Source organism: Pinus tabuliformis, chromosome 7 (assembly GCF_031772625.1).
Source record: "Pinus tabuliformis cultivar Carrire ecotype Pingquan chromosome 7, CPIR1, whole genome shotgun sequence".
Lineage (NCBI taxonomy): Eukaryota > Viridiplantae > Streptophyta > Pinopsida > Pinales > Pinaceae > Pinus > Pinus tabuliformis.
Window position 1 is genome coordinate 1,324,382,698 of NC_142293.1, and position 16,219 is coordinate 1,324,398,916.

Sequence of the window (16,219 nt, forward strand, 5' to 3'; positions counted from 1 at the left end):
AATATATGAAAAATGAAGCCTTATTCTATTCCATCATCAATTGGATACAATGCTCTAAGAATCCTCCTCTTGGAATGGAGGAGGTACTCCTATTTATACAATAGGATGAGATAACAAACTCATAATGATGATCCACTAATCTCTCTTTTAGTTCCATACATTTCTCAACCATCTAGACACATAACCCTATCCTCTATGATTTTCTCCATGAGGTTTATCTTCTCAAATTCGAATTTGATCCTTCAAGGCCACATAAAGGTGTCTTGGAAGCTTCCTTGGAACCTACACATGTCACCAAAACAACCCACTTTCCATATATAAAGTAAAATATATTATTTTCTAATATTTAATCAAGAATTTCTCTCAAAAATGCTTAAAAATAAACAATGTTTGGAAAATATAAATGAGACCCATTAATGGTGAATAGTAGGGAAAATGGAGTGACAAGGTGATGAATAGTGAGCGAAATAATGGAAGCATAGGTGAAAAATGTATGGTAATGAATGCCATTTTTGGAGCCCAACATACTCCCCAACTGAAGTTCTTGCATGTCCTCATGCAAGCTACTATAATGACTTATTTGATTTTATTCTTAAATGAGCTTCCTTTTACAAGATGTTTGGTTCTTGTGTAACAAACATCTTCCAATCATGGACTTCCTTTTAACTTTGCACATCTTTGGATAACTTTTATTTGTTTGCAAAGCATTGACATATTTTAATGATTGGTTCTTGTGTTACAATCATTATTTACTTTGATCTCTTCTTAATGATTGGTTCTTGTGTTTACAATCATTATTTACTTTGTTGAGATCTCTTTTTAATGATTGGTTCTTGTGTTTACAATCATTATTTACTTTGTTGAGTTCAATCATATGCTCATCATTTTGTAGTAGTTTTTATTGTGGGAAGACTATGTGGGTTAAGATGTAATATGAATGAGGAAAAAGAATGAAGTGTGAAATTCCCCCCTCCCCAACTGATGGTTTTTGGCAATTTTAAATGAGAAAGGAAATAGTGAAATAGTGGAATATTTTCCAAATATCATCATTTTAGCATCTAAAAAGAATTTCAAGATTAAAGGTTAGAAAACATCATACCTTACTTACCTAAGGAAGTGGATGAATCATGCATGTTCAGCTGCCACAATTCTGCTCTGAAGCCTCTTCTTCAAGTTGTGGATGAAAGATGGATCTGTATTGTCGTATCGGCTCCTCGATCCTCTGCTACTAGATGATGAATATGAGGAGTCTGCGGAACATGGCTGAAAGTTGTATATGTTGCTGGATCCTCTGCTGCTGGATGATGAATCCGATGAGTCTGCTAAATATGGCTGAAAATCTATAAGGCTTGGAAGGTATACAATATATAAGTGACATTTCCCTCCCAGCCTTATTGATTGACTTGTCCTCAAGTGATGACCAACTGATGAAAGGAAATTGGCTTGATCTGCTACAAAATATGGGTCTTCAAGTCTTCAACGCTCGATGGCACAAATCCTACTATGTGATTAAATGTGTCGATGTCGAACATAGCAAGAAGTTGTTGACTTAGTGGCCGTTAATGAATGCCCCTAGCCAACACAAGAGCTCCCACCATTGATTCCAATGGGAGTCAGGATGTCTAACACATCTTTGTAGGTACGAATAAATTTGTCGGAGTCGAGTCACCTACAAGATCCAACGAACAAGGGATATTAATGTACTCCCATTGTTCATTGGCAAGAGTACTTGCCATTAAGGCATGCAAGCCTCTAGGTGTTTTTTCAATGATACATAGACTCTAGGACTTTGACTCAAGCAGGTTTTATTGGCGGAAATGAAGGGGAATGGTAATGACATGGGAAATGACAATATGCTTGTAAGGAATGGATGTAAGGAAATGCATGGTGTATGAAATAAGAACTCTTGCTGTGAAAAATGGATATGGAAGTGTCACGCCTTATGGATGTACGATTGGTGGAATTCAAACTTTTTCAGGGAGGTGGAAGGTAGTGGTTGTGGAGATGGATTTGTCTTCATAAATTTTCATGAATTTAGTCTTTGGAAGACTAATTGTCGTCATAATGTAATCTCCTGAATGATCTCTTTGTTATCCTGTAACCTGTGAAAAAAACTTGGCAGAAAGGAAACATAAGTTTGTTCAAGAAGAATTGATCATTTCCTTCATGATTCTTACGCAAAAATTTCATACCAAATAAAACAGATTTAGGAAAAATCAAAGCGTTGAAAGTAACTCAATTCATGATATCAATTTCAATCCCATCTTAAAAACAATCGTGAAAAATAATACTCCCTGGTTATGTTCTTTGCAAAAAGCTTGACATGAGAAATATCTATTCTGTTCTGCATATGAGTATGAGTTAATGCCAACTTGAAGCTTTTGAAATAATTATGTCTTTAGAATCCTCCATTCGATTTTTGAAATGTGTTTCCAAGTATCCTATTTTTTATTTTCAAATCTGTGTAAATTTTGTGAATTTTTTTTTTTTTTTTTTTTTAAAACAAATTTAAAAAGAAAATAGTAATTTTTTTTTTTTTTTTTATGTTGATTTTATTTAGATTTTTTTTTTTTTTTTAAAACAATAAATTAAAAATATAAAATTTTTAATTTATTATTTAAGATGAATTTTTTTCTTTTAAATCAACCAAATTTTATTTATGAAAACCTAAAAAAATTAAACTATCACTAAAATAAAGTTAATTGTTTTTTTTTTTTTTTTTTTTACACATATCGAAGTCTTGAAAATGTTATGTTCTGTAGTTCTAGACCCAAAGGAAGAAACGTAAACGCATATAACTCATGGGCACATTAACCCTTATCGAATGTTTAGACAACCTTCTAGGGTTTCCGTCATCAATAGAGTAGTTAACCACGGTCATAGAAGACCCTAAACAATCTCTAGCGGTACTGGGTCGAATGGTGATTAACCAGGACCAAGGGACCAACCTAGAAAAACAATGAATGGTATTCATATGCTAGGAACCACCCCTTTGTGACCAGAATCCGTAATGTAGAGAGATAGGTGCCAGGTTAGTAACGACCTAAACCTGGGATAACATTGAAAACACAGTCGCGGGAAAAGTCATGACAATGCCTCTGTCAGTGTGAGGATCAACATAGTTATAACATTGAAAACACAGTCGCGGGAAAAGTCATGACAATGCCTCTGTCAATGTGGGGATCAACATAGTTAGCAGGTAAAAATCAAAGGCATAGCAGCAACCACATGGTCTATTAACCAAGAGATAAATATCTTTGATGTGAACACCCTTAACAAAATGGTTGTTTGCAGTTGGGTCATGAAAGAATTCTGTAAAAAGTCATGCATGCTTGAAAACCCTTACATTGTTGCAGAGCGTTCTACCCAATAACCATTGCATTAGATTTCGGTGTTCTTTCACATAAAGCCATGCTTGGAGAAAACGAAAGAGGCTCTCATTGATGCCCCGCTCTTCCAAATATTGGCGGAATGCTTGCTGGAGTTTCTTATCAAGATCCTAAAAACTAGGTCCCTCGTAACCCTGAGGAATGATCAAAGTCTGTTTTGAGATATCCTTTCTATCTTTGATAGCTACAGATTGTATGCCCATTGCGTCGGGATAAAGATCACATATGAACTGCAGAGCAGGTCCTTCATCACCCTTTAAAATAGCAACGCTCATAAAAAAAAAAAAAAAAAAAAAGTTGGTTAAAGTTTTCTTCATCGCTGTCATTCACTTCACCATTTGGTCCAAAAACTGACAAACGCAACACTGAGATTTTAATCTCCTCATTGTTAAAAGTTCTTGACAGAACTGGGGCATCCGTGTCCAGTGCACCTTTAATAACAATGAATGGTTTTGGAGGGCCTATTTTTGGAGGTGGGCGCATCCTGGAGGCTTCGAGGTATTGTTCCTTCAGGTGTGCCAACAAGTTTTTTTTCAATGGCGACAGAGCTCCCGCTTGAAGAATGAGCACGACGTGCTTGCTGTGTCCACCGGAAACTCCATTTTTCATCATTTTTTTATGAGCGTGGGAACCCCAAAACTGGAGGCGCATAGCTTTCTTTGCGCTCGTAACACTGTTCTGCTCACACTGCCCGCCATCTTCATGCGAAATCCAACCTCTCTCGGCATATACTAATGCGTTTATAGTTTTGGCGCCCATAACACACACAACAATGCTCAACAATCTGATTTAATGCGTTCAACAACACATATGACAAACACTCTGTGATTTAATGCGTTCCTCTGTTCTGGGCAAACCACATATTCACATGCATATGACAGAGACTAGCGCGCAGCACAAAGGAAGATTAAATGCAACAATGGTTTAATCAATCAGCGCTCATATATAAACAACCCTTGGCACTTCGGCATTCAAACCAACTCTCCGCGTTTGATGCATTAGATTCCATATTCTTATAACGTGTTATGCATGCAATAGCTAATCTTTAAATGCTGGGCGATTGACCACTGTTTCTACACCATAATTTACGCATAAAAATCCGTTTAGTCTATCCATACGTGCTGCAAACTTGGAGTTATCCCGGTTTTAGTGTTACCTGACTGTCACTGGGCGCGTGGGATGCAAACAAGCACTTCAAATCCCTCTTTAATCGTTTTGCTGACTGCGTTATCCCGAGATTCTGGCAACCATATGGTTGTATTTCATATCATTTCGCACTTATTTGTTGACTGCCTCTTCTACGCAATTCTTGGAGTTTGTTGGAGTGCTTTAACCACTGGGCGAACAGAAATTTCAGTTTTTAACTCATGTTAAAATCGATGCCTCTTCTCCTATTTCTTTTGCTGCTCCAGCTTATTCAATTATAGTTCCAGGCCTTTTTTACTTAGCATTTCTCCCTACGTTGTTTATGGCTCTGGCTTATTCATACGGTGAAAGGATCAATTCTGAGCTTTACTCTTTTTCTGTGTATTTTCGTAAGGCCAGTGATTAATACAGAGAATATACGTGTGATCACACGATTGGAGCAAGAAGCTATTCGACATCCACAAAATCGAAATGCCTAAATAAAGGCCGAAATGAGGGAGATGGAGACAATAATTGCATGGAGGAAGCAAATGTTCAATCAGATGGCGACAATCTCATAGAACCCCAGTCGGTTGTCCCTATACGCAGTCAGGGAACAAATCAAATTACACTCTCATATCAAGGCGAGGTCTATGTCTTTGATATGGTGGCACCAGAGAAGGTACAGCAAGTGCTTTTATTGCTGGGGGGTCAGGAAATACCAAATAGCATGGCTGGCATGCCCATTGCCACTCTTCATCATCAGAAGGGCTTGTCAAATGTTTCACATCATTTAAATCAACCACAAAGACTTGCATCTCTTACAAGATTTCAAGAAAAGCGTAAGGAACGTTGTTTTGATTAAAAGATCCGTTACACTGTACGCAAAGAGGTTGCTGAAAGGATGCAACGCAACAAACTTGGTCAATTTACATCATACAAGTCTGATTCTAAGGATTTAGTCTCTGCTGGACATAAGTGGGATTCAGCTGAGATATTTCAACTAAAAGAAACCGGGTCCCTTTTAACCCGTGAAAAGCGCTTCCAACGAGCATTGAATCAACAAGATGATAGAAGAAGGATTTGCGTTTGACCATCAAGGCACCGACATTGACGTCTCCAAGATGAGGGAAGCATGACAAATGCCCTTTCTTGATTTTTTTTTTTCAGGTCATCAATAGTCTCCGAGGGAGATATGGTAAGAGCCAGATGGGTGTCCAGATTAGTGTCCACAAAGATCAGAATCAGAGGCGTGCTCGTGCTACAGCGAGTCTGAGGTTCCATTCCCACGGAATATTGCTAATTTCGCCCATTGCATCTCCTCTTTCTCCTACCATGACCAGCCACCCTGGTTTAAGTCAGTCATCAAGTTCGCAAGCTTTTGGGGTTTAGGATTTATGTCCTATGATACATGTAAATTTTTTTTTTTTTTTTAATAATATATATATATATGATATATATATTATTAATTTTTTTATATATATATATATTTTTTAAAATCTAAAACAAAAAAAAAACTAATTATTTTTATTATTTTTTTTTTAAATCTAAAATTTAAAAAAACTAAAATTTTTATAAAATCTAAAATAAAAAAACAAATGTCATCTAAAAATTTAAAGATGTTTTTTTTCATTCACAAAATTCGTTATTTAATTCTCCAGCAAGAGTGTTTTTTTATTTGAACAAAATCAATAGACTTTCTGATCTTCCTGATCGCACGAAGCGCAGGAAGAGAGCATACTAATCGATTGATTTGTGTTTATTTATGCAGGGGGGGTTTGTTTGAAAAATGAAATTTAAAGCTAGCTAAACACTAAAACATCGGAAAACTCAAATTTAAACTCCTTTGTGAAGATCCTGCTGTCACCAGGGTTCACAAATTATTCTGTCTAAAGAAAAATAAATACTGAATTAAATTCTAATGCCTACTCCCTTAGCACCATTCCCCGGCAACGGCGCCAAAATGTTGGGCAATTTATTGTGCTTAAATTGCTGCATTAAATATCGACCAGGGAAACTCGTAAGCTTTTGATGATGCCAGCACTATATGTGCAGGAGTAGGCGACTAATTCTATGTCTAATTAAATTACCTACGATTCAATATAATATGCAAGGGAAGAGGCTCCTAACTAAGGAGGTCCTGGTTGTCCTTCCCTACAGTATCATAGAGAAATCATTCCTAAAACCAGAAACTTGAAATAAAGACAAGAGAATGAACTTAGTTATTGTTTAGATTCAAGTAGAGAGAGAGACTAACTTAGTCTCTTGATTGTCCTCTCATGTACTAATCCAAACTAAACTAAGATTCATTCATAAGCATAAGAAATTAAATGACTTGAAATTTAAAAACAAAAGAATGAATTTCAATTACCATATAAATCATTGGAGAGAGAGCCTAACTTAGACTCTTGGTATCTCCTCATATGATACTTGAAACATAAAAGCAAAAGAATGAATTTTAATTATCATGCAAATCAAATGGAGAGAGAGTCTAACTTAGACCCTTGGTTGTTCTCTCACATGCTGATAAGATTTTAATTCAAAACTCATTCACCAATCAAATCCTTAAACATCTAAACAATGAAATGAAACAAGATCTAATATGAAATAACATGTTTCTCTCATCCTTTTAGAGTGAGCTCAATTCTCTTAAGAACAAGACAAATTATTCCATATACTACATTAAGAAAACTTATATCTAAAACTACATAAATTCATATCCTACATTCACACAATTTATATCTAAAACTACATAATGGAAATATATGAAAAATGAAGCCTTATTCTATTCCATCATCAATTGGATACAATGCTCTAAGAGTCCTCCTCTTGGAATGGAGGAGGTACTCCTATTTATACAATAGGATGAGATAACAAACTCATAATGATGATCCACTAATCTCTCTTTTAGTTCCATACATTTCTCAACCATCTAGACACATAACCCTATCCTCCATGATTTTCTCCATGAGGTTTATCTTCTCAAATTCGAATTTGATCCTTCAAGGCCACATAAAGGTGTCTTGGAAGCTTCCTTGGAACCTACACATGTCACCAAAACAACCCACTTTCCATATATAAAGTAAAATATATTATTTTCTAATATTTAATCAAGAATTTCTCTCAAAAATGCTTAAAAATAAACAATGTTTGGAAAATATAAATGAGACCCATTAATGGTGAATAGTAGGGAAAATGGAGTGACAAGGTGATGAATAGTGAGCGAAATAATGGAAGCATAGGTGAAAAATGTATGGTAATGAATGCCATTTTTGGAGCCCAATAGAGCACAAACCGTTCAGAAAGTTACAAACCACCCCAGGTGGCCAATCCCTAAGTTGGATACCTTTTTCACTGACCTCATGCCCTAACCACATGCAAAAAAAGGAAAGAGTGTGTTTATAGGCCTCCAACTACAGACATAGGCCTACTTCCATGTGATTATGGTCTAAATTCCCATGTTTTGTGCCAGTGGTTCTAAGATCCAAGCCACATTTCTAGGCTAGCCTCCAAAACACTGCCTAAAACTTCTTGTAACTTTTCATAATCATATTTAACATGACAAAAATGCTAAACATTCAACTTGAAACAAAAACTTGACCTAAACTGCCTAAAACACACTAGACATTTCGTCAAACATATGGTAAACATGTAAGCTACAAGTCATGAATGCATATCTTATATTAAATCTCTGAACTTCATCTTAAACTCACCGAAAAGGTCCAATTCCCTCTCAATTAGCTGCAACAACACTTTTAGCACTATATATATATATATATAGATATTAACATCATCTTATCAACATCTCACATCATCCATGATAACTCTAACTATAACACTAACTATATACATGACAACCATGACGACTAAAATGTATACATAACAATCACATCTAGCTCATCCAGTCCAAGTGTTTGAACCTAGAAGCCTTGATACCAATCTGTAACCGCCCCTCCCACATTTACCTACTTTTACAAGCTCCCAAGGATAAATGTGAGTTAAATTCTACATGACATGACCTAACCTCCAAGTTCTAGTTATGGAAGTAGGGCTAACAACCGACAACCTTACTAACAACCCTTAGAGAGCACAAACCACTCAGAGGGTTGCAAACCACCCCAGGTGTCCAATCCCTAAGTTGGAACCCTTTTTCACTAACCTCACACCCCGAAAACATGAAAAAAAAGGAAAGAGTGTGTTTATTGGCCTCCAACTGTAGACATAGGCCTACTTCCATGTGATTATGGCCTAAATTCCCCTATTTTGTTCCATCGGTTCTGATATTCGAGCAACTTTTCTAGGATAGACTCTAAAACATTGCCTAAAACTTCTTGTAACTTTTCAGAATCATATTTAACATGACAAAAATGCTAAACATTCAACTTGAAACAAAAAATTGACCTAGACTACCTAGAACACACTAGACATTTCGTCAAACATATGGTAAACATGTAAGCTACAGGTCATGAATGCATATCTGATATTAAATCTCTGAACTTCATTTGAAACTCACTGAGAAGGTCCAATTCCCTCTCAATTAGCTACAACAACACTTTTTAGAACTATATATATATATTAACATCAGCCTATCAACATCTCACATCATCCATGATAACTCTAACTATAACACCGACTATATACATGACAACCATGACCACTAAAATGTATGCATAACAATCACATCTAGCGCATCTAGTCCAAGTGTTTGAGCCTAGAAGCTCTAATACCAATTTGTAACCGCCCCTCCCACATTTACCTACTTTTATAATCTCCCTAGGGTGAATGTGAGGTAAGTGCTACATGACATCACCTAACCTCCAAGTTCCAGTTATGGAAGTGGGGTTGACAACCGACAACCTTACTAACAACCCTTAGAGAGCACAAACCACTCAGAAGGCTGCAAAGCACCCCAGGTGACCAATCCCTGAGTTGGAACCCTTTTTCAATAACCGCATGCCCCAACCACATGCAAAAAAAGGAAAGAGTGTGTTTATAGGCCTCCAACTGCAGACATAAGCCTACTTCCATGTGATTATGGCCTAAATTCCCCTGTTTTGTCCCAGTGGTTCTGAGATCTGAGCCACTTTTCTAGGCTAGCCTCCAAAACACTACCTAAAACTTCTTGTAACTTTTCAGAATCATATTTAACATGACAAAAATTCTAAACATTCAACTTGAAACGTAAACTTGACCTAGACTGCCTAGAACACACTAGACATTTCGTCAAACATATGGTAAACATGTAAGATACAGGTCATGAATGCATATTTCATATTAAATCTTTGAACTTCAATTTGAAACTCACTGAGAAGGTCCAATGCCCTCTCAATTAGCTGCAACAACACTTTTTAGCACTATATATATATATATATATCAACATCTCACATCATCGATGATAACTCTAACTATAACACTGGCTATATACATGACAACCATGACCACTAGAATGTATGCATAACAATCATATCTAGCGCATCCAATCCAAGTGTTTGAACCTAGAAGCTCTGATACCAATCTATAACCACCCCTCCCACATTTACCTACTTTTACAAGCTCCCCAGGGTAAATGTTTGGTAAGTGATACATGACATGACCTAACCTCCAAGTTCCAATTATGGAAGTGGGGCTGACAACCGACAACCTTACTCACAACCCTTAGAGAGCACAAACCAATCAGAAGGTTGCAAACCACCCCAGCTGGCCAATCCCTGAGTTGGAACCCTTTTTCATTGACCTCACACCCAAACCACATGAAAAAAAAGGAAAGAGTGTGTTTATAGGCCTCCAACTGCAGACATAGGCCTACTTCCATGCGATTATGGCCTAAATTCCCCTGTTTTGTGCCAACGGTTCTGAGATCCAAGCCACTTTTCTAGGCTAGCCTCCAAAACACTGCCTAAAACTTCTTTTAACTTTTCATAATCATATTTAACATGACAAAAATGCTAAACATTCAACTTGATACGAAAACTTGACCTAGAGTACCTAGAACACACTAGACATTTCGTCAAACATATGGTAAACATGTAAGCTACAGGTCATGAATGCATATTTTATATTAAATCTCTAAACTTCATTTGAAACTCACCGAGAAGGTCCAATTCCCTCTCAATAGCTGCAACAACACTTTTTATCCCATGCATTCTATTATCACCAAAATAGCACCCTGATAGGCTGTTGATCAAACTATCTCGGTGTAACTATTTCAAATCAATCTTTTAGCTAAGGCTTAGCCTCCTCAGCCTGAGAGGGATCTCTCAAAGGATTAATGATATTGATTGATGATAATATAGATGGCTAACTCTATCTTGGTTTTGTGTGTTTGTAGGTTGAAAAGATGAAGGCTTGCTACCATTGGGCTATGGAATTGACAAGTCAATAAATTCAGTGGCAAGGTTTCTTGACATGAGAGCTGAGGCAAATGGGGTTTTCAAACAAAGATAATTCACTCAAGGAAATAGGTCATCACAATAATTCCATTACTAAAGGAAGTCAGAGCATAGGGTTATGAATTCTGAGTAATAGTAATTAAACTTACTGCTAGTAGTTCAAAGATAGTTTACTAACAAGATGTAGAAGATACAATCATCTCATTTCTAAAGGAAGTCAGAGAACATGGTTGTGAATTCTGAGTGATAGCACATTCATCAACCATTCAATTAATTAGTAAATCATGAATAAGGGACATAACTAGAGTACATCATAGAACCATGTTTATAACCAACATATAACCAGAATACTAACCATGAAAAAATAGCCATCAAATCAACATAATACCAAGTACAAGTGCTCATAAATAACAATAGGAAAATAACTCTTATTAACATATGCAAAAGCCAAATAAGTCAGAGACTTCCACGTACCTCCAAACCATATATTGATTTGAACCAAATATTTATTTCATCCAATCACCCCCATGTCATATTCCAAGCATGAATGTGGTATCTCATGGGATAAACCAAGACATAATCAACTAGGGACTCTATAGGTTAAACCACATCCACCCTCAAACTATCGTGACCTCACCTAAACCGGTCTCGAAATCACAAAACCAAACCAAGCTTGGATGCCTCATAATTTCTTCACCGTACCTTCAGGAATTTTCCTTTCTCCACCCACCTATCAAGGGATTCCCAGAGAAAACCATCTTCACCTCCAACCCTTGGGAATTTTCCTGAGGCCACCTCACTTGGTTCTAAAACCTTCCAATAATCCAACGCTCAATTGAGAATAAATCCCATCACACCATAGCTATTCAGCGAATGGCAAGTAAAGGTTGAAACCATTTTCAAACTATGAAAACCCCATGCCAATGAAAACAAATGGACCAAATAAACAAATTCATGAACTATTCATTCACATCTCAGCTAGGAAATCACACATGCAACCTTTTACTTGCAAAATCCTCCTGTTGAATCTATTGATCCAACGTTCTTCTTACTTTACTTGTACTTTCCCTCCTTTGCTTTCCTTTTCTTGTCTTTTCTTGCTTGCTTGCTTCCTCCTCTTAGAGCTCTTTGCCTCTCTCAAAATTGATCCAAGCCAAAAACTTACAAAAGCTGAGAACTGGTTCTCTGATGCCTTTTTATTATTGATGTCTCTTTTTTCTTTATTTTCCTTCATTTTTCCTCTAATTTCCTTAGCATGCAATTATATGTTCCTTCACCTTCATTTTCTCCTATTTTCCTTTATCTTCATAATTAAAAGCCAATTATTGCCCCTTTTCCTTTGCCAATTTCCATAGCCATAAATAAACCAAAAGTGATTACCACTATAGTTATTGCCAAACATTCATATTGGAATATGTGTCCCATGACCTTGGTCTTATTTTTCCTTTATTACATGAAACTTTAATTGATGTTTGTGTTGATGGTGCTAGACCTACCAACATTCAGGGGATATCTTTGATATGAAGTCCCAACTAGACCTCACACCATTTGGAGTAGGAGTCCCAGTAGTGGGTGGTAATTTTATGCTTTGACTACGAAAACGTGCAAAGGGCGATATGATAACTTTGGATGAGAGAAAATGTGTGAGTTTGCAGAGAGTCAAGTGTGATGCATGATGGTTCTAACACACGAAGGGAAAAGGAAGTGCACCCCTTGGAAGCCTGTAATAGTACACAACTTGAATGGAACACATGAGATAAATGACATCACAAGCTAAGATGTAGGATAGTCCACAAGTTAAAGTGATGAGTTAATACAATAACACACATTCAAAAAGATTCATACAAATGAAAATGAAATAGTTCATACTAATAAGCGTAAGTTAAATAACATACATTGCAAATACAACAAGAATAGTCCTACTATATTCACAACATATGCATGAAATAATGTTGGCTCTGATTTTATTATTATAAGTGAAAGTTCCATTCATACATACACCATTGACGACCATTAGCCCCAGTAGTGGAACATTACAGTCAAGAACACCTGCTCCTTCAAATAAGTATACTCACTCTATGCTACGGAGAAGCCAAAGCTCTTCAAAATACTCCTAAGCTTTTTCTAAGCCTAAGCCTAGCCAAAATCTTGGCTCCCAAAAGCCTATTACATGAGTTATGAGGTTCTATTTATAACAAGAGGGGGTTGACTCTTCAAATCCCCTTTGTGACTTTTGGACTACTCTCATGACTCTTCAACTTCTTTACAAAATGACACATCACATTACATGATGACTCTTCATATTCCAATATTGGCACTTGGAAATTCACATACAACATAGTTAAAAAAAAAATATTACATTTTACACTTGTACCCATATAAGACAAAATTGGGTAGATACAACTTGACATCCTAAATTGACACAACATTATGATGCTTTAGTTTGGGTGAAGTCTAGCTCAAAATCCTCCACTTACTACTTCTCGGTCACATATTGGTGTCAAGCTTGGTATTGTGTGATGGTGTCCCCAAACTGTGTGATGGTTTTTGGCTGGAAGCAAACTCTAGCCTCCATGGCATCCAGGTACACTATCTTGGAACCTGTGTCCAACTCGTTCTGAAGCATGAGAATCATTGCTCTGACTTTGATAGGACCACCGATAAAATTCTGCATGTTATGTCTGTTGAGCTATAATTCTTCCCTAATGGCATTCTGTCTTAGCTGCTCCAAGTACTCTTCGACCTCCTGTTAGACTTGGTTCTCAGGTTTAGCTTTAGTGAGCAAACCGATTGATGGGATCTGGTGCGTTCTCACTAAGACATCCAAACTAGTGAATAACCATACATATGAGGCCTGAATGATGCCAATGAATGAGGCGAGCTGCTTGTTGTTATGGATCAGCATTCGAACCTTTGACTTCTCCAGCTCTTCCTGTGGCTTCATTTTCTTTACTAAGTCAAGCGGTGCCCCTTTGTATCGCATTGTCCACTCTTACACATAAGAAATGGAAGCTTGTATGTTCTTGAGAATTTTAACAAACTTTTTTCTATGTTGTTGTAGGTCATTCAAACAGACAACCACTTTATGTATAGTGACAAACCCCTCATAGAGCTTTTGCATGGTTTCTCCAAGTGTTGATACTTTAGTAAGTATCATTTCTCTCATCTCCTCCAAGTAAACCTATGTGGAAACTACATTTTTTGTTGTTGCACGGAATTGTTCTGCCTCTTGCTTGGAAACTCACAAGTTCTATACTAGTTGCTCATTCTCGGCCGTCAAATACTGAATGTTTGATCTTGTTTATTCTGCATAGGAAAATTTGGCTTTGACAATGACATTTGGATGCTTCCTAGTGTTTGACACAATCATCCTTTCTCTAATGTATGCAGGTGATGTGTGATAATATGGAAAGTTCTTTCTCCGTGCTTGTACAATCCTCCTTTGGAATGCATCAAATGATAGATTATACACATCCATTAATGGATCATCATAAATGGGAACAACACCCCCTTGGTCGCTCGAGGTTGGCTCTATTACTAGAGGTGGTGGAGACTAAGGTATCACCTATGGTGCTCTCAACATCATATCAACATCTTCATTTGAGGCTCCTATTCCATCTCCATGTCTGTCACTTCAATCAATTTCTCAATCTATTAAGAAAGCTCTTAATCCTACATATGTTCACTTTCCTCCTCAGTTGCTGGTTGTTCCTGTTCTTGCTCTTCAACCTATATTGGAATTGTTTCCTCTATAATTTCCCCTTGCCTCTGTTCTTCTTCTTGCTTCTGATTCTCTTCTCTTTCTCTCCTCCTCAACTCTTGTTCTTCCTTCTTATTCTGATTTGTCTCATGCAACTTCAATTTTGCTTCCTGCAACCTCTTGTTTTCTCTCTTCCTCCACTCTGCTCTTTGTATCCTCTTCTTCCTCTTTTCTTCTGTTGCCAAAGCTACTTTCATGAGAATGGGATTTGCCTTCATCTTGCATCTTTGTTCTCCATCTGGACTATCAAAAATCATGCTCTTTCCCTTTTCCTACATGGGATTGTTGCCTTCTTATTCTGTTGCTTCCGAAGTTGCTTCTATCTATGGATAAGTCTATGAAATCCCTGCTAAAATAATCGGCTCATAGATTCTGGAGGCATTGCAACAGTACCTCCAAGGATCCTCCTCTGGCTAATGGAATGCCCCATCGATCCACAGAAAGTAAATTCTCACACAGTGGTATATACAAATAATGCAGGGATCATATGGATTAAAGTCTCGAGTTCCAAATTCAAATCTCACTATCTCCTTTGCTTCAACGTCCATGACTTTCAACTTCTTTATCTCATATAATACAATATGCAAAGGAAGAATGGACCATGGTGCTTTCGTCTTCCCGTGAAGCGTTGTTGACAACCCTGTGGCGAGATGGTATGATAGTTCTTGCATGATCTATTTTTTAGTGGCATAACTTGGTAATACGTGTGGAGGCTTCTCTCTACAAAACACTCTAATGAAGGTGCCACTTGGTGAGGTATACCAATCTACGATGTCTGTTATTGCCTCCATTTCTTCTCATGACATGCAAGGTGGATCTTCTTCAAAGATAAGCTTGTATAGTAGGATGATGAAGTGGTCAGTTAGTCGTGTCATTACTCCTCGATAAATGCATTCTAAAAGAAACTTGCAATAGATGTGCATGACAGTTTCTTGTGGTGTCCATGTCTAGTTGATGTAGGGAGCTGCTATTGTGCATAAATTGCATCCAGTAAGTATGCATACATATAGAACCTTGCTCGCTCATCCTTGGGAGGATTTTGAGCCCGCGCTACATGGGCCTTCAACTGTTGAGCCAACAGATCTGACCAATTGAACGACCTCCCATCATTCACCACTTTGTCCATTAAGATTTACCATCCTTTAGGAAAGGTTTTCATGCTCTCCTGACCATGGATCTTGCAAGTGAAGATAACCAAGAGATGGTAGGCCTTCCTGAGGGATTTTTTCTTGTACACATGGGTGGGTGTCCGTTGAAACTTTGATGTCTCTTTCACTTAGCCTTTGATAATGTCTCCTGTGTTCACATGGTTGTGGGTAGCATAGAAGAGTGAGTCCATGCACTCTAATGGATCAAGAAAGTGATACATTTGCTAAAAGTATCATATCTGAAAGGTGGCAAGGTTATGTCTGTTGGCAATACCATGTGTCATGGTCTTCTCATCAATGTGTGAGACGATCTATCTGACGACATCTACACACAGGAAGGATGGATACCTACATGAAACCTTGTATAAACCTGACTGTCAGATGCTGAGATACACCTGTCGGTCCTCT

At 37.3% G+C, this 16,219-nt stretch overlaps 1 pseudogene; it reads right to left on the reverse strand.

Moving 5' to 3' along the window:
- Positions 1 to 3,322: 3,322 nt before the first annotated feature.
- Positions 3,323 to 4,093, reverse strand: LOC149252458 (uncharacterized protein At2g39795, mitochondrial-like; annotated as a pseudogene).
- Between the last annotated feature and the right edge of the window lie 12,126 nt (positions 4,094 to 16,219).